General features: G+C 45.2%; 1 protein-coding gene across 1 annotated transcript in view; it reads right to left on the reverse strand.

The window, feature by feature from the left end:
* The window catches only part of Card11 (caspase recruitment domain family member 11), a 103,187-nt gene extending 77,412 nt beyond the window's left edge, over nt 1–25,775 (reverse strand). Inside the window, exon 1 of the mRNA XM_010642813.3 lies at nt 25,639–25,775. The gene's annotated coding sequence lies outside the window, so the exon portion shown is untranslated. The remainder of the gene's footprint in view (nt 1–25,638) is intronic.
* Nucleotides 25,776–25,926: the final 151 nt, after the last annotated feature.

Genomic DNA, 25,926 nt, shown 5'->3' on the forward strand with positions numbered 1-25,926 from the left:
GGACCAGGACCTGAGCAATAAGCATAGGCAATTGTGATTATTATTAGTTCTGTGGCCCTTTGAGAGGCAAAAACTTTCCAGCTTGATGATGCAAGGGTGCAGGGAAAACAGTACACTTGCAGCTGCACGTAGGCCTGTAATCTTACTACCCTGGGAGGCAAAGGCAGGAGGATCACAACTTAGTGACTCAGTGACATGCTAAAATAAAAAATGTTAAAAAAAAGAACCGGGTGTTGTGGTGGCATGCCTGTAATTCCAACACTGAGAGGCTGAGGCAGGAGGATTGCAAATTCAAGCTCCGTCTGGGCAACTTAGTGATTTAATGAGATTCTTTCTCAAAAACTGGTGGTGGGGAGGAAGGGAGAGCTGGAGATGTAGCTTAGTGCAAAGGCTCTGGGTTCAATCTCTAGCATGGTGGGGGAGAGATACATTCGTAGTAGTGCTTGATGGGAATATAAATTGGCCCAGCAAGTTTTTGCGTGAAACTGGCCAATCCTCACTCACACATACTTTATGCTTGATGCTATGTCCTGTTTGTGTCTCCCCACCTCAATCCATGTTGATATCTAACCCCAAGGCCACAGGTTAGGCCCTGAGGACCCCTCTTCCCTTCCACTACGTGAGACTCCAGAAAGAAGACAGCATCTGGGATGAACTGGGCCCTCACAAGAACTGGAATCTGCTGGTATCTTTTTTTTTTTTTTTTTTTTTTTTTTCTAAAAACCCAGGATCTTTCACTTGTGAGGCAGGTGGCAGAAACACTGAGATAAATCCCTGGCCCTGATGGTATCCTTGGGCTTCTTGGAGTCTGGAACTGTGAGAAATACTTTTGTTTGTTGCTCATAGACTCACAGCTCATGTTTTAGATAGACCAAGATGCCCGGAGATCTCACACTGATCCCTAAACAGTCACCCCTCTGTGGGAGGCAGGAGGCACATGCAAGGACATGCAAGGAACAAAGAAGTGGGCTTCTGCATGTCCACCAGAGGGGACACTGTGTGCCATACCCTGAGCTGTCAGTCACAGGGAGCATGGAGCTTCTCTCCTGTGGGCCACACGCAGCCGCAGCCGCAGTCATGGGACTGAGCAGAGCCTATGCTAAGAAGCAGGAACACTTTGGTGAGTACTAGGCTGTCAGTCACAGGGAGCATGGAGCTTCTCTCCTGTGGGCCACATGCAGCCGCAGTCATGGGACTGAGCAGAGCCTATGCTAAGAAGCAGGAACACTTTGGTGAGTACTGGGCGATACTGATTAGGAAACCAATAACCAGGAAGTAAAAATCAATTTCCCTTGCTATACACCCTTGCCCGGGAAGGGCTCTAGAAGGTGCCATACTCAAGCAACAGCTTGAGTGACCTCAGCAAGTGTTCTGGGATTGACCCTACTCTTGTGAAGAGGAAGGAAGTGGATAATTTTGTTTACATAATTTGAAAATTTTAAAAGAATATTTTCACCTGTGGCTTTTAGGAAAACAACCCCCTCCCCGCAACTAGTGTGATCACGGCTACTTCATAGTCCTGGGAGTAAAGTGTCTGGGTCACAGGAAGCAGCAGCTCCACTGTGCAGGAGAAGAGAGGCCACATCTGGACTTGGTGTCCCACCGGATGTTTGTGCTTAAGGAGACCCCTTCACAGCTGGAATGCACTTCCCATTTGCACCTGGTCTGCTCCTATTGCCCTGGTGTAATCATTAACATGCCTCTTCCTACTCTCAGGAGTCTACTGGCTTGATTTACAGAGCTCTTCCCCAATCCCGGAGTCCTCCCCAAACAGGTGAAGTATAAATCTCACAAAAGAAACACAGGATCTGTTTACTGAACACTATCAAACACCAATGAAGGAAATCAAAGAAGATGTAAATAAATTCTTGCCAAGCAGATCTATAGATTTAACTCAATTATAAATGAAACTCACTGCAGGATTTTTTTTTTTGAGATATAGACAAATTGACTGTCAAATTTATATGGAAAGGCTAAGAAATGAGAACAGTCGAAATAGTTTTCAAAACTTGATTTTAGCAGGGCATGGTTATATAGGTTTGAAATCCTGGTACTTTGGGAGGCTGAGGGAGGAGGTTTGTACGTTCAGGAGTCCTTGGCAATTTAGTGTCTCAAAATAAAAAAATTAGAAAGGGCTGGGGCTGAAACTCAGTGTGAAGACTCTGGGTTCAATTCCCAGTACAACAGGAATGAACTCCAAATAGATCATTTGCTTACATATAAACACAAAAGCAATCAAACTTTTAGAAGAAAACATAGGAGAAACGTTTGTAACACTGGGTTAGATAAAGTTCTTAGATAAGACACCAAAACCACAGACCATGAAAAAAACGAAGACTAGAGAAACTGGCCTTCCAAAACCTAAAAATTCTGCACTGTGGAAGACAGTTAAAAGAATGAAAAGACAAGTTACAGTTGGGAGGAACTATTTGCATATCACATATCTGATAAAGAACTCCTGCCCGGAACTCTCAAAATGTAGCACTCAAGAGAATGAACATCCCCATCTGAAAACTGACAAACAATCTGAACAAGTTTTATACCAGAAAGGACATACAGGTGCCATATAAGTACAAGGGAACCATTTGGTCTGGCCAGCCGTTAGGGAAATGCGAACTAACTCTGCCACAAGTCTCCACACCGTGACTGCTTTGGCTAAATGGTTTAAAGTACTGATGATAGCAAGTGGTCAGTGGTTGTGAAGGTGTGAACCAGATGGATGCACACTTTGCTGGCAATGCTACAAAGAGGTGTAGACTACCACGCTGGGAAACACTTCGGTAGTTTCTTATAAAATTAAGCAGCCCCACTCCTGGGTATTCACCCTAGAAAAATGTCAAGTTATGTTCGCACACACTAAAGTTTTTTAACAGCTGAACCCATACCTTGGCCAAATCTGTCCACCAGTGGGTGAATAGAAAACACAATACCTCTATACAGTGGAATATTACTTGGCAATGTACAGGAACACACTGCATAGATACGTCTCAATAGTAATATGCTGAATGAATGCAGCTGATTTCAAAATGCTGCATATTGTATGATCTCTTTGACAAGTTATTCTTGGAGGGAGAAAACCATTATCTTGGAACACAATAGCAGTTGCCCGGGTGGGGAGGAGAGGTAAGTGGACTGTAAAGAAGTGGCCTTAGGAGTGCATCCAGATGGTGGTGGTGGTTAGCGGGATCCACACATGCATTAAAATTCATAGAGCTACATGCCAAAAGGAGTCAATTTCCTGGACGTTAATTAAAACAAAAAGTGTCTTGGTTTGGACAGTAAATTATATGGTCACAGTAACTATCCAGTGAGAAGGCCGAGTTGGAGATGACTAGGAAAAGCCACATGAGGACACTGGGAGGAATCAGAATCATAAATCCCAAGGAGTCTCCCTCGCGGCTGCCTCGTTGCCACACATGCTCTGTACCATCTCACTACCTGTTTGTGTCTGGGTCGCAGCCGGGGGATCCCACATCACCCTCATCACACAGTCAGGGAAGATGTTTCCTGTCCAGCTCAGGAGGAGGCCAGATTCGAGCCCAAATTCAAAAACTTGACCCCTGAGCTATGTTGCTTCTGCCAACATTATGGCTGGGAAAGGAAAGGCTGAAATAAAAGTGCTAACGTGGCTGTTGAAGGAAAGGGGAGGGGGGCGGGGAGCCATCTCTGCATGGCTGTCAGGCAGGGACAGACCTCATCTGCCCAGGCTCCTTCCCCGCACCGGGGGTACCTCACAAACCAGAGGTGCTCAGGTAGGGGACCCTGCAGGATTCTCACCAAACCTGCCTGGTGGCCTGGGCTAAAGTCCCTTCTATCTCAAAAAATCCACGATTTCTTCACACAAAATCAGTTACTGTAAGCTCAAACCTTAGTAGCATTTATCACATTCACGATGTCACATGACCACCAATTCTATCGAGTTCCAGAATGTTTTCACCACCCCTAAAGGACACCCTGTACCCCCAAACTGTGACCCCCCCATCTCCCAGCCCCTGCAGCCATTCACCTGCTTTCTCTCTTAAGGATTTTCCTATTCTGCACATTTTATACAAATGGAACCAGATGGCATGTGCTCCTCCGTGTCTGGCTTCTATCTCACCCTGAGGAAGCACATACCAGGACTCTAGTCCTGCTTAGGCCTGGCCCACCGCCCACTGTGTGGATTTACCTTGGTGCTACCCACTCATCTGCAGTTGTGCTTTTGGGTTGTTCCCACCTTTTGGTTATTGTGAAGACTGCTGCTATGAACATCAGCACATGGGATTTGCTTGAACACCTGCCTGCATTCCTTTCTTTCTCTTTTCCTTTCCCTTCCTTCCTTCCCTCCCTCCTTCCTGATACTGAGGATTGAACCCAGGGCCTTTGCACTGAGCTACATCCCCGGTCCTTTTTTAAATTTTGAGATAGAATCTCATTAAATTGCCCAGGATGGTTGCAAACTTGAGATCATTCTGCTTCAGCCTCCCAAATTTTGGAATTACAGGCATGGGCCATCACATGCAGCTGAGCACCTATTTTCAATCCCTTTAGCTGCACACCTAGGCCTGAAGGTGCTGGTTTAATGGTAACCCTGAATCAACTTCTCCTGGTGGTGGCGAACTGTTTTCCAGCGTGGTGGCATCATTTTATGTTTGTAACTAATTCTTTTCTTTTAATCACGAAATGCAATGGAAAGTTAGAGAAGGAGGCAGCTATGCTGGAGAAAACAGCCAGAAAAGGTTTTGCGGGGCTGGAGAGAGTGTGGGAAGATGGAAGGAAGGCAGAAGTTATGGCTTGTACACAGGTGTCCCCACAAAGCCTCCTGTGCTCATAGGTGGGGTTGTTTTGGAGGTGGCTAGATTAGAGTGTGATACTGTGATCAAGGGTATGCAGTACTGGATTAGTCCACTAAATTGGTTTAGCATAGTTCTGGGTGTAGATAATGGAAGCCCCAACCTGGGTGTGGGTGGCACCACCTGAAAGGCTTGTAGCCTGGGTAGGACAAAAGGGAAAGAGGGTTGCCATGAGCTGTCTCTTCCCTGTGATGCCCCTCTGCCATGGTGTCCTGCCTTGGAGACAGGGGCCTATGGACTGAAACCTCTACAAACTATGTGCTACAGTAAAACTTTCCTCCTTTAACTTTGGGTGTTGGGTATTTTGTCTCAGCAATGAAGAAAGTCACAAAGACAGCAGGCAACAACCTGGCCAGGGAGGGAGAGCTGCTGGTCAGGGTAGCATTAGCAGGTCTGGCAGACTGGGCCTGGTGGGTAGTTGCGCCCTTTATGTAGAAGCTGGCTGTGGGCCCTGCCAGTGCCCCCATCCCTTGAGGGTGCCTGGCCTTTTCCCTAGCAATGATGAGGACCTTTTAGAGCTTTCAAGGATATAAACAGCCCACTTGGGTTTGCCACCACTGCCCTGGGGTGTGCTGGGAACCAGGTAAGACACGGAGGGTGGGAGGGAGCAGCCTCTCCCTCATCCTGACCTTCCAAGGAGGAAGCAGGGCACTCAGATCTGTCTTCCGTCTGCTTTCAACAATCAGAAAAGAGATGTGCTAAATGGGGAAGAGACCAAACTAGATTTACCACACAATTGAGCCAGGGAATCAACTGGCCTTGGCCTCTCCTCTCTCTGACTTTAAATTGAACTCCCATAATCTCCCAGGGCAGGTTGGGCAGAGCCAATTAAAAAAATAAATTAACTCAGCACTGGGTCCAGTGAGGGGCTCATAACAGTGGGGATAAAAATAGTGGCAGTGAGGACACAAATCGGGCAGAGCTCTGAGTGATGACAGTGCTGGTGGGGACGCAGGACAACCAGGCACCTCCAGGCTGCTCTGCAGAGCTGAGGGCTGGGCGCACATTAGTGTACCTCCTCTGAGCAGAGAAACCTGTGAGGCTGTGGCTGGAATACTGACTGTCACACCAGAGCCCTGGTGACGGGGGAGGGCCCAGTTCTCGCTTTGTGGACTCACACAGATGTGGAGGCCGAGTCACCCCAGAGAAGGGAGGGTCAACAAGACCTGTCTTCACCTCCTGTGGTCACCAGGCAGACACTGTAGACTGGAGCTCCAAGCAGCAGACATTTATTCCTCATGTCCCAGAAGCTGGAAGAGCAAGGTCAAAGCGGTATGGCTGGCTCCTCCTGAGGCTGTGGTCCTTGGCTTATAGACCCTGTCTTCACCCCATCTTCACAGTGTCATTCCTCTGTGTGTCTGTGTCCCAGTTGCCTCTTATGAATGCACAGTCAGGTTGGATTAAGGGTCTCCCATGTAACTTCAGTTAACTTAGCTCCTTTTAAGATCCAATCTTCAAATATACAGTATTCATGTTTTGAGGTTCCAGGACTGGAGGGGGCCTCAGAGTCAGCATTTCTATCAGATGCCCAGGGCTGCTTGCCCTGCTATTCTGAGGGGCACAGTGAGGAGTCCAAAAGAAAAGGAGTCAAAACACACAGAGGAAAAAAAAAATCACAGAGAGTCCCTGATCTACAACCATGGAAGTCCATACGTATTTGGTAGAAACCCTGCTTCCAGCTGAATACATGCACATTTCTGTCCATGCCCTCCTGAAGTTATAGGAATTCGACAGTAAAAGCAAGGAAATGTGCGTGTTCATGCAGGTACATGTGAGTGGGAGAATGGAGATGACAGCAGGTAAGAGATTTTCATAAAAATTTGGAAGATAGAAGGAAGGCAGATGTTATGGCTTGTATACAGATGTCCCCACAAAGCCTGGATGTGGTAGCACACACCTATAATCCCAGTATTCCAGGAGGCAGAGGCAGGAGGATAGTAAGATTGAACCCAGCCTAAGCAACCAAGCAAGACCGTCTCAAAATAAAATAAAACATAAAAATGGGCTGAGAGGTGTAGCTTAGTGTGAGCTGGGTTCAATCCCCAGTACCAATGGAAAACAGATACAGACCACCATTTCCGGAAAGCCTCTGCTGTGATTTGTGTCTCTCAAATTCATTTGTTGAAACCCCTATGGGATGGCATTAGGAGATGAGGCTTTTGGGAGGTGATTCGGTCATGAGGGTGGAGCCCTCCTAATGGGATCAGTGCTCTTGTAAAAGGGACCCCAGAGAACCCTCATCCTTCCCACGATATGAGGATACAAAGCAAAGATAGCTATTTATTTTTGCTGTGGGTTTGAGGTCAGCCTGGGTTATATAGTTGAGACCCTTTCTCAAAAAGTTGAGAGAAAAGGAGTAGGGGGAGGATGAATATGAATGTGTTTATAGCAATACTTCAGGCAGTTTGAATCAAATGTCCAAATTCCTAAAAATATAAAATTTACTAAAACTGTTAGAAATAGAAAGCATCAATAGCCCTATAACTATTAAGGTAAATCCTTAATTTAAAATCTTCTTATAAAGAGAGCATTAGGTCCAGCTGTTTCTGCACGCAAGTTCTACCAAGACTTCAAGGAACAAATAATTCCAATTTTATACAACTCTTTGGCAAGATGGAAAAACAAAGAAACTTCCCAGACTAATTTTTATCATTCTAATATTTCACAGCTAAAGCTGGATAAACACAATATAATAAAGAAAAACTACCAGTCAATTTTACTCTTGTGAAAAAACCCTCTACATTTTAAGCAAACCAAAATTACACAAAATAAATGAAAACATGCCTCAGTTGAGTTTATCCCCAAAATGTAAGATTGGCTTAACTTTTAAAATATCTTTTGATGAAACTCAATTTATTAACAGATTAAGGAAAAATATTGTATCTTGGCAATTCAGCAACTGTAAAAAAAGCTTTTGATAAAATGTGATGTGAATTCACAATATCATTGGTTAGCTTGAAATAGAAAGGAAAATTTTCTTAATCTAATTAAGGATCCCCCTCCCCTCGATCCTCCAGCAAGTGTAACGATTAAGGGTGAGCTCTGCAAGCTTTTCCTTCTCAAAAGGACCAAAATACTGATGGTCACAACTATTACAACCACTCATTGCTTAACTGGAGATGCCAGCCAGCATGGAATAGGAATATAGGAAACAGAAATAAATGATATATGAATGTAAAAAGAAAAAAGAAAACGTGTCATAATTTACAGAAGATATTATTATCTACACAGAAAACAATTACATTAATTATTAGCTCTTAAAATGTCATAATTACTGAATCCAAGATTAAAAATAAAATAGTTAACCTCATATCTATTCTAGCAACACACATGAATGAAAATTTTAAAAATATTTTAATAATAATCATAAAAAACCAGGAGGCACTACAAAGGAATTGAACAAAAATTAAGCAAGACACCATTGAGAAGATTAAAAAACATAATGGAGAGACATTAAAGAAGGTCCTAAGTAGGGAGAAAAATGAAACAAATTCATAGATGGAAGCACTCAGTATCATGAAGATGCTGGTTCTTTCCAAAGTGATGCAAACATTCAGTACAACTCCAACAAGCAAAGCATCCCAACAGAGTTTTTCTTCTTGTTGTTATTTATTTTTTGTTGTCTTATGGAATTTGAGAGACTGAATCTATTGTATCACAGAGAAGCTAAAGACCAATAGGAGTCAAGGCACATGTGACAGAAACAAGCCCAGGGGACCGCCCAGCAGATGTTTCAGAGCCCAGGTAAAGCACCAAGTGATGAAGGTTACTAGTGCTTCCAGAGGTTCCATTCTCTTCCTTTGGGTACAAGAAGATCATAGGTTCCATGTTCCTTTGCGCTTGTGTGGTAGCCATATGACCAAGTTCAAGGCCCTGTGTTCAAGCATGAGGTGCTTTGCTTTTGCCCTGGGTCAAAATGAGCTTCCCAGGAAGTACTTTTGCACACTTTCTCCCTCTTCTGACTGGACACGACCATGCCGAGTCTTAGGTTATAATGAGAAACAAGATGGAAAGAGCTGTGACTGTAATGCTATATTTGTTACACAGCATAGTCAACTGTAAATGATATACAACAGTAACAAGATAGCTTGGTATTATCCTCTTGTTTCACCTTTAGCATGTAAACAACTTGGAAATCATAATTCCCTTCCTAACAGGGAAAAAAAAAAAAACTGGACAAACTCATGGGTCAACAATTTTCTTGGATCCATCAAAGAAGTAAAGTCACAGGACAAGTGGCCACTTTGGGAACTGTGATGGTCAGGGACTTCCAAAAAGATGCAGTAACTGAGGTTTGCTTCTTCAGAATAAGAACCCCTGGGCCACAGAGTGGTGGAAACACTCACATGGTGATTGATGTGTTGCTGGAGGTTGAGTGTGTGGATTAGTGTAAGTGGGGAAACTCTGGTGCCACAGTCTGGGGGCCAGGAGGGCTACACTAGGTTGAGCTTTCCCTTCAGAAAGGTCACAGTATCTCACTATGAGTGTCCCAGAAAAATCTCATATTGACAATTATGGGGGTGCTACCGGTAATTCCAGCACTCTAGGAGGCTGAGGCAGGAGGATCCAAGTTTAAACCTAGTCTTGGCAATCCAGTGACTTAGCCAGATCTTACCTCAGAACAAAACGTAAAAACGGGCTGCTGATATAGCTCAGTGCAAAGCCCTTGGGTTTCAATCTCTAGTACTGCCACACACGCACACACACACACACACACACACTCTCTCTCTCTCTCTCTCTCTCTCTCTCTCTCTCTCAAACATCAAAACAAGGGTACTAGAGTAACTCAAAGCTTTGGGTATCTCTAAATTCAGCATTCATCACACAGAGCCTGACTCCTCGCAAGATTGATGTAAATTCCTCCCCCTGGGCTCTTTTGACCGGCTCCTATTACCCGACACAGTGTGTGCGGCTGTCAACAAGTCCAAGGTGTGCCGAAAGGCGAGAAGAAAGACAATCTGAAAGACAAAGCAATATCAAAACCAGACTCAGATCTGACACAGGTGCCGAGAACGATCAGACTGGGAATTTACAATAATTATGACTAATATGCTAAGGTCTTCAGTGGAAAAAGCACACATAATGCAAGAACAGGTGGATAAGGTAAGCAGAGAGATGGAAACACTAAGAATCAAAAGACTCGAGGAACTGAAGAAGACCCTGCATGAGTTCGTCAGGAGCCTGGCTGAGAAAAGAACAAGTGATCATTAGTGAAGCGCCAGTTGAATTCCCAGCCTGAAATGCAGAGAGGAAACTAAGACAGGGAAAAAAACCAAAAACCAAAAAACACCAAAGTGGAACATCCGAGAAGTACCAGGTAATATTAAAAGCATAGCACAGTTGGATGAGCAGAAGGAGAAGAAAAAGAGAAAACAGTTATGGGATGCCTGAAGTGATAACGGGCATTCCAAAATGAACTGAAGGCCACGAGTGGGTTAACTTGCTTCGGACACAAGCAAGTCTGCTTTTCACCATTTCCATTTCTCCTCACTCCCCAAATGATGAACTGAAAAGAAAAAAAGAAAAGCCTTGCTTGCAAAGAGGGAGGGAAAACATCACAGAACAACAACAGTCATCCAACCTAATCAGTAGTGTTTCTTTAGAGTTTATAGGGATCAGGAATGCCCAGATCACCCGGTGGGGACAAAGCTCCCATCTTCCACCTGCTGGCTCGTTGCCAGTGGAGCCCTAGATTGTGGCACTAAGGGGACAAAGCACCAATTTATAATAGAATTCAGTAAAAGCATCCTGCAGAGCAAAGGAGAAATAGCAACTGTCTTTAGATAAACAAAAATTGAGAGAAGTCACAGCCAGCAGAGAGAGCTTCTGTTGGCCCGAACAAAATGACACAAAGAAGGGAAGAACCTTGGAGAGAGAACAGCTGAAAATAAGATGACACCTCCCAATTTTCTTTTTCCTAATTGGTCCGAAAGATAACTGTTTTCTGTTGTTTGTGGTGCTAGGGATTAAATCCAGGGTCTTTGAGACAGCCTCTCAAAGAGTTGCTAAATTGGGGCTGGGGATTTAGCTCAGTGACATTGCACCTGCCTGGTGAACACAAGGTCCTGAGTTCGATCCCTGGGAACACCCCAAGAAAAGTTGCTAAATTGCTGGGGCTGGACTCAAACTTGCAATTAAAACTTGCTCACACCTGCCTCAGCCTCTACTGTATCGCACAGTTACAGTACGCAGTAAAATGAATGATTGACAGCATCCTCACAGGGTAGGGATAGGGGTGGAACGTGGGGAGGACCTAGAGATGCTCAAAGATCCTTCACCACATAAAACAATAGCTGGCATTTGAAAGTGGACTTAGATTAGTTAAAATTGAATGTTTTCTATGTCCAGTGAGGCTACCTGGGAGACTGAGGTGCAAGGATGATTTAAACTCAGGAGTTCAAGGCCAGCCTAGGCAAAAGAGAAAGACCCTGTCTCAAAAAAACAAAACATCTAGGGGTAGTAGTGCAGATCTGTAACCCAAGCACTCTGGGAGGCTGAGGCAGGAGGATTGCAAGTTCCAGCCCAGCATGGGCAGCTTAGTTAGCTGCTTAGATCCTGTCTCAAAATAAAAAACATTAAAAAAAATATGGGGTCGTAGCTCAGTGCAGAGGTCTTGGGTTCAATCCCAGCATCACAAAAAATAAAACAAAGAAAGAAAGCAGGGGCAGGGGAGGACCAAATGAACAAACACACTTAGGTAATCACTAAAAATTTTATATTAAGTATAATTAATATACTAAGAATGTTAAACAAAACCATGTAATACTCATTTAAAATCCAAGAAAGCAGAAAACAAGGGGAAGGAAAGATAGCTTGGTATTGGAGATAGCTTGGTATTTGTTCAGAGACAAACAAGTCGATCAAAGGAATAAAACAGCTCAGATTTACAGGCACAATCATGCAGAAATTTGTCATATGAGAACTTGGTATTGTTGTGGAGAGCGGATGTTGCTAGGACAAAGGAATATTCCTTTGGAAATAAGTTTACAAACCAGTCACATAAATGAATTCCATATACTTTAATGTGGAATTGTATTGCTAGTATTCTTTATACCATATGTACATGTGCTGTTTGAATATTTTTAACAAATTTAATTCACAATTAAAAAAATATCTACAGACTTAAGAGCAGGTGAGACCTTCCTGCTTGATGTAGCAGAGCTGGCAAGAGGGTCCTGTGTCCTGCAGAGGCTTTGGAGACCCAGCCGAGGGGTGCACAGGTGGGCCCAAAGCAGCCCCCAGGTGCCTTCTCTTGCCCCGAAGGAGTGGAAAATTTCTTCACTGAAAAATCAGTCATGGGAGGCTGGATCTGGGGAAGCTGGGTGAGGTCGAGGAGCCATCCAGAGTCAGGGGCAGAGGTGAAGAAAATGCTGGTGGAGTAGAATCAGGAGTGGGGAGGAGGGGCCTGCTACATTTATTTCATTATTGGCCCCATGGTTGTATTTGACTTTTTAAACCAAATAATTAGACTTAGATTTTTAAAATTACACTAAAAAAAAAAGGGATGAACCCCCACATGAAGGTCTCTTCTGGATGTGGTCGTCAGGATGGCTTTTTCCGTCATGGTCCAGAGCACAGACCAGGTCGCAGCTTCCCCAAGGGGCCATGGTCTCCCCAAATCTTGCTCTTCAAACTCGCAAGTCTTACTCCTGACCAAGGCATCCAGAGGCCAGGCCTCCAAAGAACAGGCGTTGGGTTGGAGGGTCCAAGGGCATTCTTGTAATGACCCCACAAACTCTGCCCAATCTGCTCCTCCTGCCCCCCACACCCTGCCTCAGCATGATAATATATCAGTTCCTTTGTACTTGCTTCAGGCTATGCTATTTATAACAAAATGAACAGCTTTTTTGGCTTGTCTCCCTTCTCCAAAGGAACTCAGCTTGTTTTGAAATCCTTCCTGTGCATACAGGGTGCAGGGGAATCTTGCGAAGATGCACATTCTAGCTCAGCAGGTTGAGTCTGCATCAGTGACAGCCCCCAGCTGAGGGCAGAGCTGCTGGTCCATGGATCACATTTTAAGTAGCAGCAGGGCATGAGGGAACTTTTGGGGGTGATGGAAACATTCTATATCTTGATTGAGGTTGTGGTTAACAGGTATATCCATTCACCAAAGTTCCCTGGAAGGGATACTTACAATGGTTACATTTTATTGTACATAAATTGCACCTCAATAAAATTGACTTTAAAGAGAAAAATCTATTCTAGATGGATTATAGATATAAATGTAGGAGATGGAACAATAAAGCTTTTAGATGAAACATACACTTCAGGCTACTGAGTTTTAAACAGAACGCAGTAAGAGCGTTAAGAAAACACACACACACACACACACACACACACACACACACACAATTTGGACTACCTTAAAGTAACAAACTGAAGAAAGATAACCTGCAATACATATATGTGACAAAGGATACATATCCCTCATGTATAAAGAACTACAACAATTTGTTAAGAAAAAGACAGCCCAATAGAAAAAAATGGATAAAAACTCAACGGGGTGTATACAGAATGACCAATAACCACAAGAAAAGGTACTCAGTTTAATCAGTCTTAAATGAGATGCACATTAAAGCCACAAAATTGTTAGTTTTGATTACACACCCACCACCATGTCTACAATAAAGAGAGGAACAGTACCATGCGTGAGTCAGAATGTAGAGTGAACAAAGCTCTTATTTGTTAGACAGAAGCACCAACTGGGACAATGTCTTTGGAAAACTATCTAACACTATTTTTTTTTTTTTTTTTTTTTGGTACCAGGGATCGAACTCAGGCCCTTGTGCTTGGGAGGCAGGCACCAGAACCACTGAGCTAAATCCCCGGTCCTGACACTATTTATTAGCAAGCAGAATATAAACCTCTCCTAGGATCCAGCCAATCCACCTCTGGCAGACAAACACATTCCCAAATCAGACGTATAGCAATGCTCATCAGCATTATTCATAATAGCCAAAAATTGGAATTGACTCAAATATTCATCAACAGTAGTACTGATAAAATGTAAACTATTCATAAAATAGACTATTATTGGCAACAAAAACCAAATGACCGACTGTTATAAGCAACAACATGGATAATGCTAAGGTTGTCAGATAAAATATACGACACACAATTAAATGGTAGTTTGAATAAACAAATAATACTTTAGTGTAAGCATGTCCAGGGCAATAGTTGGGACATGCTTACAATAAAATTCTTATATTAGAAGTTATTATTCTATTACAATACTTTTTCCCAGCTGGTTCCATTTGCTTCTTGATCCTTGTGTCACTGGGTGACCAGGCCATGTTCATTTCGTGGCAATCCATGAGCTGCACTTACCATGCATGCTAGACTCCTGCACACTCTGGACTTCAATGACAAGTTTATTGTCATGACAATAAAATGGTGCCTGGCCCAAGTCCCATTAAAAAAGGGCCCACCTCTTGCCTCAAGGGGACCATCTGCTCTCCACACTGCTGTCTGTGATCTCTGTAACCTGGATGTACATCCTGGTTCACAGCCCCTGCTCAGATGTCCTACTGGCTTGTCCTGGCCCAGAGGGCGGCATCTGCTCTCCTAGGCACAGCATCAGGGCTCTTGGTGGCACCCGTCCCGTGCCTACACCCCCAATCTTCTTGCAGTCCCAAACACCAGCCGTACCTCCACAGCTCTGCACATGCAGCTGTCCCTCCCTCTCCCCTGGCAGAAACCTGTTTATGTTTCAGTCTCCATTCTCTTCTTCCTGCTCTGCAGGTCTTTCCCAACTGCTTTGGAGAGATCTGTCTGACCTTCTCCCTTAGGTCCATCTTCATTTTGTACATCGTTTAGAGCAATTGCATTATCTTACAACTCACTGTATGTCTGTCTATTCCTTCACCGGATGACAGATGTGTTGGGGATGGGGACCCTGGTTTTTTACCTTTTCATCCTTAGCACTGAGCAGAGGGCAGTGTCCAATGAACAAATGCGTCAGTGTCATAGTCCCTTTTGTGCTGCTATAACATAATGCTAAAAATGAATAATTTATAATGGACAGGAATTTATTTGGTTCTTAGTTCTGCAAGCTGGAATGTCTAAGATTGAGGGGCTGTACTTTCATGTCCCATATTCCCAGAGTGAAAGGGCAGAAAGACATGTGTAGGAGAGAAGAGAAGGGGCCAAAACCCTTCCAGATACCTAACCCACTCCTGTGAGAACAACTTAATCCACAGCCCTGGAAACCAGATCATCTCTGAAAGGTCCCACCTCTCCACGCTGGTGCCCTGGGGATTAAGCTTCCATCATGTGATTTTGGGTGACACATTCAAAACGCAGCTCTGGGTAATGGATGTAATCAAGGGGGATCTGGCAAAAGAATAGAAGCAAAAGCTTTGCAGACAGTTCGTGCCAAATTTGAGATTTGGAAGAGAATATTGGGAGCATGCTCTAAACCACTGTGCTAATGAGCAGCCCCACCTAGTGCCTACCCACGGGTAGATGCTATCTTATCTAACTTCCTGTGTGAAGGGGCTGGTCTTTTTGTGGATAAGAAGGAAGGTGCAGAAGATCAGTGAGTTGTCTAGGGTCCCATGGCTAGTGGACAGAGCCACACTCATCACACTCACGCTCTGCAGAGAACACCAGGGTGCTGAGTCACGGAGAAGCCCCCACTGAACAGGCAAGTCAGGGGAGGAAGTGCCAGGCAGCAATTTTAGTCAGATTATACTTCTGGTACAGCATCTCTCAAATCAGTCTCCCACAAGCCGCCCAACTGGTAGAGGCAGCAACTCAACACTTTCAAGACAATACTGGCTTCTGTCCTGAGCCTTTTGACTCCTGGATGAGATGGTCAGGTTTTAAACAAAACTAAAATCTGATTCACTGTTTCCAGTTCTACAGGAAACTTTAGTCCTTTATTTATCTACTGCAAAGAAAGAAGGAAAGGAAGGAGAAGAAGGAAGAGGAGAGAGAGGAGGAGACAGGGGAGGAGATGGAGAGGGAGAAGGAGGAGTTTTGAACACATCATATTTCACAGAGCAACAAACACTGCTTATGACAGAGGCTGTAGAATGAAGCCCCAAATAAAATGCTGAAGGAAATGAAATGCATTGCAATACAACACATATGCTAATAAATCATAGCTTGGACAAAGACTCCAACTTGGAATATACTACTGGCAAGAAGAAAGGCCCCAAAGCTTTGCTTAAACCAAATAATAGGAGAACAGGGAGATCCCCTAGGTCTCTGGGAAAAGCTAATGCATATAGGAGGCTGCAAATGGAAACATTGTTTAGGATTTTTGGTGGAAAACACAAACATTAACAGCGCTTATGGTGACAGAAGGAGGGCTTGAAGATTTAGGGACAGGGATGTTTTCAGCATGTAATAAAAATAGTTGTCTGGACATCTGCACAGGAAGCCTACCAGCTGCAGGACACACGCTCACTGCAGAAATTAACCAGAGCATCACACAGGAGCACCCAGGGACACCCACAGCTCCTAACTGCCCGACTGGAGAATTAATCTAGCTCCAGAGATTTGACTAATAAGGAAGAACCCTCAAGGGAGCTAAGAATTTATTTTGGGAAGTTGTTTTCCCCACCCGTGGAACAGAAGCATCATTAAGTGGCAGGGACTCTGGGTGGGGATCAGGAGCTCTGGGACCCCATTATGCCAAGGTGACCTTGAAGAAAACCTCCTGGCTTACACCTGCTCAGAGGCTGTTAAAGATGCTGAGCCTAAGAAAGACACTCAAGGTGAAAGCAAACGCTGGTCCGAAGGAGGCCATGACTGATGAGAGAATTCATGACTAGAGAGGTCAATTAATAAAAATAAAACCTCCCCTTTATAGAGTGTTTTGTTATTTCAAGCACCATTTTTCACCCACTTATCTCATATACTTCTCAGAGCAGTTTTGTGCAGCAGGAAGGCAGGGATTATTTATCTCCATCTTGTTCAAGAAGAAACAAAATCTTGGGGCACCAAAGTGATTTGCTCAAGGTCACAAGGTCATCATGGATTTTTAAAGCTGGGAGGGGTCTCGGTCAGGCAGGGATGACTAATGGGGGCAGCCAGGCTTCAATTTTCAGTTTCACACCCACAGCAGACATCCGCAATCAATCACAGAACTCTTCAACAGAACCTGGATCCAGCACAGTGCTTCAGAAAGTCATTATTAGTTGATCAGGATGAAATCTATTCACCATTTCAAACCCTTTCTAATTTTCTCACTTGACATAGGAGGAAACAGAAGCCCAGAAGGGAGTTGGCCAAGACCGCCTAGGGGTGGTCACTGGTCTCGGCAGGACACATACACGCCCATCTACAACATAAAGAATGCAAGCTGAGTGGTCCCACAAACACCTGTAATCCCAACACTATGAGGGGCTGAGGCAGGAGAACTGCAAGACAAAGCCCAGCCAGGGCAACTTAGTGACTTAGTGAGATTCTGTCTTAAAATAAAAAATAAAAAAGTACTGGGAATGTAGCTCAGTATGAAGGCCTTTGGTTCAGTTCCCAGAACCAGAAAAATAATGTATCCTTTCCCAACCAAAAGACATATCATTAACAAGGCAGGAAGATGACATTCTTCATAACCTTATCAGAGCAAATTTTTCTTTCTGTGCTGAGCAGGTGGGCAAATTACTATTACTAAGAGGAATAAAAAAGAACTCCATGGAGGCTGGGTCTGAGCAACTGGCAGGCTGGAAGAGAGGGTTTGGGGAATCAAAATCGCAAGTTTTATTTTTGGATCCATTCCATGTCTAGGTAGACATGTTGAGAGGGTTGGATATTAAAGTCTTAGCTTCAAATGGGGAGTCTGGGCAGAAGAAACTTATGGGTCATTATCCTATACATGACTTTTAAAGCAATGAGGCAGGACAGCGGGACCAGTCAGGGAAAGGACCCAGCCTGGGACACATCTACTTTATATGTCAGGGTGTATGGAGGAGCCTGAGAAGAGACTCTGGGGGCAGTGGTCAGTAAGGTGGGAGAAAAACCATGAGAGAGGTGTCAGGAGCTGAATGAATGCATGCTTCCAAAAGAGCGGATCCTATCAAATGCTGCTGAGAGCCAAGTCCTACAAGGATTAAGAATGGGCCATCAGGCAAGGCCCTGATAAGATCTGTTTAAAATTGAGTCCTAGGGGAAAAGCCCTACAGTAGGGGGTTTATGATAGAAGGGGAGGAGAGGAATAGGAACCAGTGTAGACAATACTTGTAAAGAGATTCACTGTGTGGGTGTCACAGGCTGAATTCTAACCCCAAATTCACATGCTGAAGGCCTAACCCCAAGACTTGACTAGACTTCTGGAGAAATATGACTAATTTGGAGGCAGGCTCTTTAAAGAGGGATTAAATTAAAAAGAGATTAAGTTAAAATGAGATTTGGGGGTGTGGCCATAATCCAACAGACCCACTGTCCTTTTATGAGAAAATGGAATTTTTTTTTTAGAAAATAGAATTTAAGGGAAACAACATTAAGAGGGACAAAGAAGATATTTACACTCCATCAATTATCACAAATGTTCACGAGCCTCACAGCATAGCTTTGAAGCACAAAAAGCAAAATTGATAGAAACAAACTGGTAAAGACATTGTCACAGTAAGGGACTTCAGAAAGTTGCCAAGAAGGGAACCACCAGGTACAGCTACAGAGGACTAAAAAATAATTGATATGATTGCTTTAACAGATAGATCTGTACAACTCTGCATACAATAAATGGGGAAGACATATTCTTTTCAAATATACATGGATGTGTTACAAATCCACCCATGTATTACCAGCCACAAAGAATATTTCAAGCAATGATGGAAAGCAGAAATAATAGATGACATATTTACTTGTGAAAACAAGATAAAGATTTTTAAAAGGAGGCTGTTGGGGTGTGCCATGGCCCAGTCTGACTGGTGTTCTTAAAGAAGAAAGGGCTGGGGCTGGGGATTAGTGGCAGAGCACAGAAATGGGCAGTGAGGCCTGGAGAGGAAGGAGAAATTGAGATGGGCATGGCCTTGCTGTGAGGACAAGTGACATAGCTGGGCTCTGCTGGCAATGGCCCTGTGGAGAGGGGATGGACAGTACAGGAGGGAAAGGGCCACAGATGGAACTTGCTGGGCAAATAAGTGGGCAGAGGTGCCTGGCACCGAGGGAGGTGGGGAAGAGGATGGACGGGCATCTAGGGAACAGGCGGGGCAGGGCATAGGCCAGATGCTGGAGGTGCCAGGTGCAGTTGGTAGCAGACTGAGGTCCAGGGGCACTCTAACACTGAGATGCATCCCTAGCCCTTTTTATTTTCTTTAAATTAGAGACAGGGTCTCACTAAGTCACTAATATGCCTAGGTTGGGCTCAAACCTACAAGGGTCCTGCCTTGACCTCCCTCTATGCAAGGATTACAGGTGCTCACCATCACACCAGGCTTTGAGGAAAGTCTCTAAAGCTCAGTTACTCTGATTTTGCCACAAGACATGAGAGATTTGGTTTTTTAAAATATACTTGAAAATGAAGAAGGACACAAAATCATATGCAATTTTTATACCAAAGGGATCCGGATTGGTTTGTTCCCTGCAGGCAGTCTCCTGCTCTTGCTGGGGCCACAATGTCCCTGACCACAATAGTCAGAGAAAACCTCCTTTCCCGGGCTGGGTGTGGCTCCCAGGTGGAGCACCTGAAGCACTTGCTGCGTCACAGCACTGCAAGCACAGAAACAAAACAAAACACAACACCCTCCCTTTCTCCACAGGCCACATTATACACCAGCCTAAGACCTCTCCAAACTAGGGTAGCCCTGTCATGTGGGAAGAAACTTTTCACAAATGGGACATACTCTCACAACAATGGGAACTATCCATATGCCACCCAGTTTGGCGGTATCATTATTAATCATCTGATCATTTCCCCAAAACCACTATACTCGGATCCCTTTTTGAAAAGGCTATTTCCTCTTAGAAGACTTCTTGAATCATCTAATATTTTTTTTTTTTTTGGAGACAGTTGAGACTGACCTGGAACTCACTATGTAGCCCAAGCTGGTCTCGAACTCACAGCGATCCTCCTGCCTCAGCCTCCCGAGTGCTGGCATTAAAGGCATGTGCCACCACGCGGGGCTTCACCTAATTTTTTTTCCAGAGGCAGGAAACAAAGCACAGTGTTAACATAATGCAGCCTTGTTTCATACCAATAGTTATCCTCTACAGTAGTAATGTACCAAACCTCATATAATGCTGGCACAAGACTGTTGTTTGCCTTCAGGTTAATAAAATTTCAAAATTTAAATTTAAGAAAAACTGTCTCTCATTATCAGGAGTTCCACTGCGAGGTCCCAAAGTGCCAATCACACAAACATTTATCATAAATCTTTTCACCAAGATGGTGCTGAAAGCCAATAGAGTCAATGCCAAAGCTCGGAGGGTCAAGAAAGTACAGCAGAAAGAAATCAAGGAGAGACCCACAGGACAACATAGCGTGGAAAGCAGCATAACGTCCCGGGAGAAACAGCTCCCCCACTCCACCCTTGGGCAGATCCTCTACCACAGAGTCGGCCACAGCATCCACATGCATGTCAAGACCAACAATTCTCAGATCAAGTAGGTCACGGGGAAGCTCTGTGGCCTGGTGTGATGGCGCACGCCTGTCATCCCAGCCCTCAGGGAGGCTGAGGTAGGACGACTGCAAGTTTAAGTCCAACTTGGGCAACTTTTTGTCTCAAAATAAAAAAATCAAAAGGGCTTGGGATGTAGCTCAGTGTGAAGACCTGAAGTTCAATCTCCAGTACTGAAGAAGAAAAGGATGAAGAGGAGGAGGAGGAGGAGGAGGAGGAAGAGGAGGTAAAAACAGGAGTTCAAGGAGGGGGAAGAGGGAGAGGAGAAAGAGGAAGAAGAGGAGAAAGCTCTGTGACAGTAACAAGGCCAAGGCCAACTCTCGCTCAGGCATGATAGAGAGAAGGCAGGTGTCTGGCTGGCTTCTTACTCTAGCGTTGGGGATCTTGCAAACAAAATTGGGATGATCAAAACCAACACCAGCTGGCTAAACTCCAGCACCCAATGTTTCCACCATAAAAATATGTTTATCACCAGTAGAATGGATCAATAAATTTGAATAGCACCATCCAAACTAGTGCATGGATGAGTTTCAGGGCATGGCCAAATAAAAGAAGCTGGAGAAGTTGGGAGTGGTGACACATACCTGTAATCCTAGCACTCTGGGAGGCTGAGGTAAGAGGATCACAAGTTCAAACTCAGCCTGAGCAATTTAGTGACTTAGTGAGAACTGTGTCTAAAAAAAAAAAAAAAAAAAAAAAGGAGGAAGCTGGAGATAAAGAGTCTCCATTAATATGAAGGTCAAGGACAGGCAATACACAGGAAAATAGCTCAGAAGAGTCCTGAGCTTGGGCAGAGGAGACCCAGCCACTGAGGCGGGCATGAGAGACCCCCAGGGATTCGTAGAAGAGACTCACCTCTGGACCTGGGTGATGGGCCCCATGGGTATACATAAGACTGAGCAAGCTATGTGCTAAAGACTCGTGAAGTGTACTGTGTGGGTTACACCTTCATTTAAAACTCCTATTTTTCACTGGCAGGTCACCAGTCTTGCCTTTCAATAGGAGGGTGGAGGCCTGAGATCTCTAATATCACCCTTGTATTGGGACAAAGCTGAAATGGGAACTCACACAAGTAAACTGCATTCTGAATAGGCAGTGTGGGATCCCACGGAGCTAGGACTCTTGGTTAAAAAAGAAAAATTCAGACGAAAGGCAAGGACACAAAATAAATGTTAAAATTCTCCCTTTTGGGCCACTGAGCTCCCCTTTGCAGAGGTGCCTACCATAAATGGCCTCTCTCACAGCTGCCAGTGTTTGTTTTCAGAGTCTTTGAAGTCCCCAGGTCCCCTCACCCTCCTCAAAGATCCCCCAGTGCCATGGCATGGGGGCCCTCTCTATAGAAGAGCAGGCCTTTTCCTGTAACACAGGACTAGTGCTACATCTGCATGCACAGGCCTTGGCATACTTGCACAAGTAAGAATAAGATTATTTCATGGGACTCCCATGCCAGAGGGTTTGTTCCTTTGTAAGCCTGGCAGATATTGTCAAATGGACACAAAGCTGGTAAATGGCAAAGATTGCCATGTACAAGGCATGCTTCCCTCTCCCTTGCCAATATTACCATCGTCAAACTTTTTGAGCATTGCCAGACTAGCAGGCGAAAAATGGTTCATCTCTTCTGAAGTCCATCCCATCAATCTGATTATAAACGACACACAATTGTTGGTCTATTCAGGTTGTGTTTGTCAGCATCCTTTAGCCTTTCTTGCACTGGGCTGAATTTTCTACCTCTGGGATGGTAAACTTCCAGTGCCAATCAAACCTGTGTGCTGCTGTGTGCCTCTGGCCAGATGTGACCACCCCTGCCATCTGTGGCTTACAGAATCCAGCTGCTTTGACAGAGACCACTTAGCCTAAAATATTTACTATTTGAACCTTTCAGGAAAAAGTTTGCTGATTTTGATGTCTGGTTTACAAGTGCTCTTTATAAATTAGGGAAATAGCTCATGGTCATACATATTGTTTTGCTTAAAACCCCCTGTAAAATTACAAGTGAAAAATACAGCTTAAAACAGATGCCCACTGAGCACGGTGACACCCAGTAGTCTCCTAACTCTCAGTGTGAGATCAGGACGCAGTTCAGATGCATACCTTTGGCACCCGAAGGGTGCGTGAGGTTTAAGGACCAGAGCATGGGGGTCCCCCACCCTGCAGCTGTCATACTAATGAGTAAAGGCAGCATATTCCCAAGTCGGAGGGGGCGGGAAGCTTGCACCCTAAATACATCAAGCACATGGGGTGAGAGGCCTCTTGGTAGGGGTGGAGTTTGCATACCCCTCTCTGGCTTGCAGATCCATAAGGAGCATCGACTGCTGGGGAATGGCCATGAGGACCAGAACAGGTGTGTTTGGGGGAGTGGAAAGTGAACTTGGAAGGACAGCAGCTGGGCAGGCAGGACCTGGGGTACTTTATGACCCCCAGCACTGGGCCAAAGACATATATTACACAAATGGGACAGTGGCTGTTGTAATTTCTGAGCCTTTGAGCTAATCACAACATGAAAGGTGACCCTCCCAGAATTAGCCTTTCCATTAAAACCTCTGACCTAGAGAGCGCAGTCTCTCAGGAGAGTGTGGGGAGAGGCATGGGCCATGGGCTTCACATAACATGTCCTAGGTGTGTTCTTCTGGTGTGGTCTGGCCCAGATAGAGGCTGGCACCTGGGAATCTGTTTTTTGCAATTTTTTTTTTTTTTGAAAGAGAGGGTCTTGCTGTATATAGTTTAGGCTGGGCTTGTATTCACTATGTAGCACAGGTTGGCCTTGAATTTGCAGTGATCCTCCTATCTCAGACTCCTGAGCGCTGGGAGTATAGGTGTGCACCACCACATTCACCTGCATTTTTTCTTTAGGAATGGGGTGTAGCTCAGTGGTGAGCCTATTGTGCATGAGGCTCTGAGTTTTATGAGTACCACAAAATAATAATAATAATAATAATAATAATAATAATAATAATAATAGCCATAATTCTTATTTGGCTAAAGTGCTTAAAAGCACTTTTGTGGGGCTTCCTTGAACATCTGTTTTTCTTTTCTTTCTGTTCCTGGATTTCAGTCACTCCGAATATTTTCTAGACTGACTGTGTAGTGAGTGTAGACACAGAAGCAGCAGTTTTGCTACAGAGTAGATTTGCCGAGCATTGTTCTATGATTTCCTTCACTCCTCACAAAGCCCCTGTCAGACTGCAACTGCAGACATGGAAACTGAGGCTGAGCCAGACTAAACAAGGAAGCGCCCACAGATGGTCTGCTGGGGAGGCCAGCTCTGCAGCCTGGGGTCTGGACTCCTTAAGCCTGCCCTCTGATCTGTGTCCAGATTGAGATGACAAGAGCAAAGGAGGGACAGTTGTACCTCGTATTTTCTCATTAACACCCAATGTAACAGACAGTACTGAAAACAACCAGTGTTAAAACCCCAGTGCCATTAGAGAGACGGTTTCAGAGGGCTCAGAGATGACAAGGCCACCCAGGGCCACACTTCCAGCACAGATGTACAGACCCCAGATCCAAAAGGTGGAAGACTAGTCCTGATTACTTTCTTCCCTTGGTCACACACAGAAACACACACACACACACACATACACCTTTTTTAAAACACAAGTTTCACAGACCTGGCTTTGCAACACAATAGCACACCAACCATGCTGAATGAGGCCGTCATCTGTGATTCTGGTCCACACAAGACTGAAGCCCCCATTCTGATGACCAGAAGCACTGTCTTCAAAGCAGAGAGAACCAAAGGCAGTTTTGAAAGTGTTCTGCGGAGGCTCAGTTGTGCAGCACCTGACACTCCTCATCACAATGCAGCGACCAACCCTTGGTGCCTGGGGTGTATTAGGGAGATCTGCAATCATGGAGCTACTTCATCTTCACCCTGCCCTTGCCACTTCCAAAGCAGACACACACACCCCGGTTCCAGGGGAAAGTCTCCAAAGGGGAGAATGAAGAGATGGAACACACTCCCCACTGCTAGCCTCCTGTGCTGCCAGTTTCCTGTACTACAGGATCTCCTTAGGGCAAGCACCCTGTGTCTAACATTCCTCCCGTGTGTTCCCCTTGGTGCTGAGCACACAGCCACCCATGTAGTGCCCACTGATGGATGCAAGCAAACATTGTCACCTTCAGAAGAGTTATGTCTAGGGGACATTTTTAAAAGTCACATAGAGGATGAGTTGATAAACAAACTGGTCTCTGGACACAGTGGAATACTACTCAGCCTTAAAAAAAACAAATCTAAGTTCTGACACAGCTCCAGTGTGGATGAACTTTGAGGACATGGTGGTCAGTGAAGTAATCCAGAAACAAAGGGTCAAATACTTTGTGACTCTCAGTGGATAAGGTCCCAGAGTAGTTAGATTCAGTCAGAAAACAGAAATTGTGCTAGGTGCTGGGAAGGGGGACAGAAGTTGTTTAAGGTGGCCAGAGTTTTGATGGCTGCATAGTCATGCAAATGTGCTTAAATTATGACCTCTAGGTTATGTAAACTTTTTTCTCTTGAATCAAGTCAAGGATCATTCAGGTGCAGACTCAAGACTCTGCTGCTGGCTAGTGGCAGTACTTTTGATTCCTGCACAGGTGCGCACCATTGCCTGAGCCCTGTACCACCATGGTGCTGGCGGAATTCTGTTCCCTTCACAGAGGGCTCAGGGGTGGGGACAGCCAGGTTTCAGGTATGGCACAGAGGTGAAGAATTGGAGATAATTCCTTTTCTTGCATTAATTAACGGGTCCCGGGATTTCCGGCACACATTATGCACTGGTAGGCACTAAATAAATGCTGAGTGATGGATCATGCCCCTCTTTCTGGTAGGTTGGTAACCTTATACTTCCAAGAGAAGTCATAAATGTCAGGGGGAATTTTTTCAAACTACAGATCAAAGGCCCCGAGAGCAGGCTGGGCACACAGAGGTCAGTGTGGTCCAGGACACTTTTCTGCTGAGCCTCTGGAGGGTGACAGGAAGCCCACCGCTTAGCCACCCATCCCGGCAACGTCCTTGTGCAGCCCCATCTAGTGCCCAAGTTGCCCTACAACCGTGCTCGGAAGCCCCAAGGGACCTAAAGAGCCTCCCTTCCTGCCTTTCTCTGCACCTCAAGCTCAGCGAACTCCTGGTGGCCCCATAAGGCCTGGGGAGGTTCTGGAGGTGACTTCAGGTTTGAGGTCCCCACCCACGCACACCTCCATGGGTCGGCCCCCCCAATCCGCTTTGGAGGGTCGCCCCGTTCAAGCTGGGGCTGCAGCCCTACCTTCTGGGAGCCTGAGTCAGGCTGTGTGGTCTGCCAACTTCCTGCCCGTCAGGTGACAGCCAAAATTCTGGGCCTCACCCCGGGGGGCAGGCGCACCGAGGGGCGCCCTCCCGGATGCTGCCTCCAGGCCCTCCACGCAGTCCCCTCCTCTCCCAAGTCACGGAAGAGAGACTGGGGTGCAGAGAGCGAGAGGGGCTGGGGAGGGGGGAGGGGAGGAGCGAGGAGGCAAAGGGGGACAGGATGGAGCCCAGCACCGCCCCGTGCCCTCACCCGCCAGCCCCCCTCCCC

Source organism: Fukomys damarensis, unplaced genomic scaffold (assembly GCF_012274545.1).
Source record: "Fukomys damarensis isolate Sample0158 unplaced genomic scaffold, DMR_v1.0_HiC HiC_scaffold_17, whole genome shotgun sequence".
In the NCBI taxonomy this organism is placed as follows: domain Eukaryota; kingdom Metazoa; phylum Chordata; class Mammalia; order Rodentia; family Bathyergidae; genus Fukomys; species Fukomys damarensis.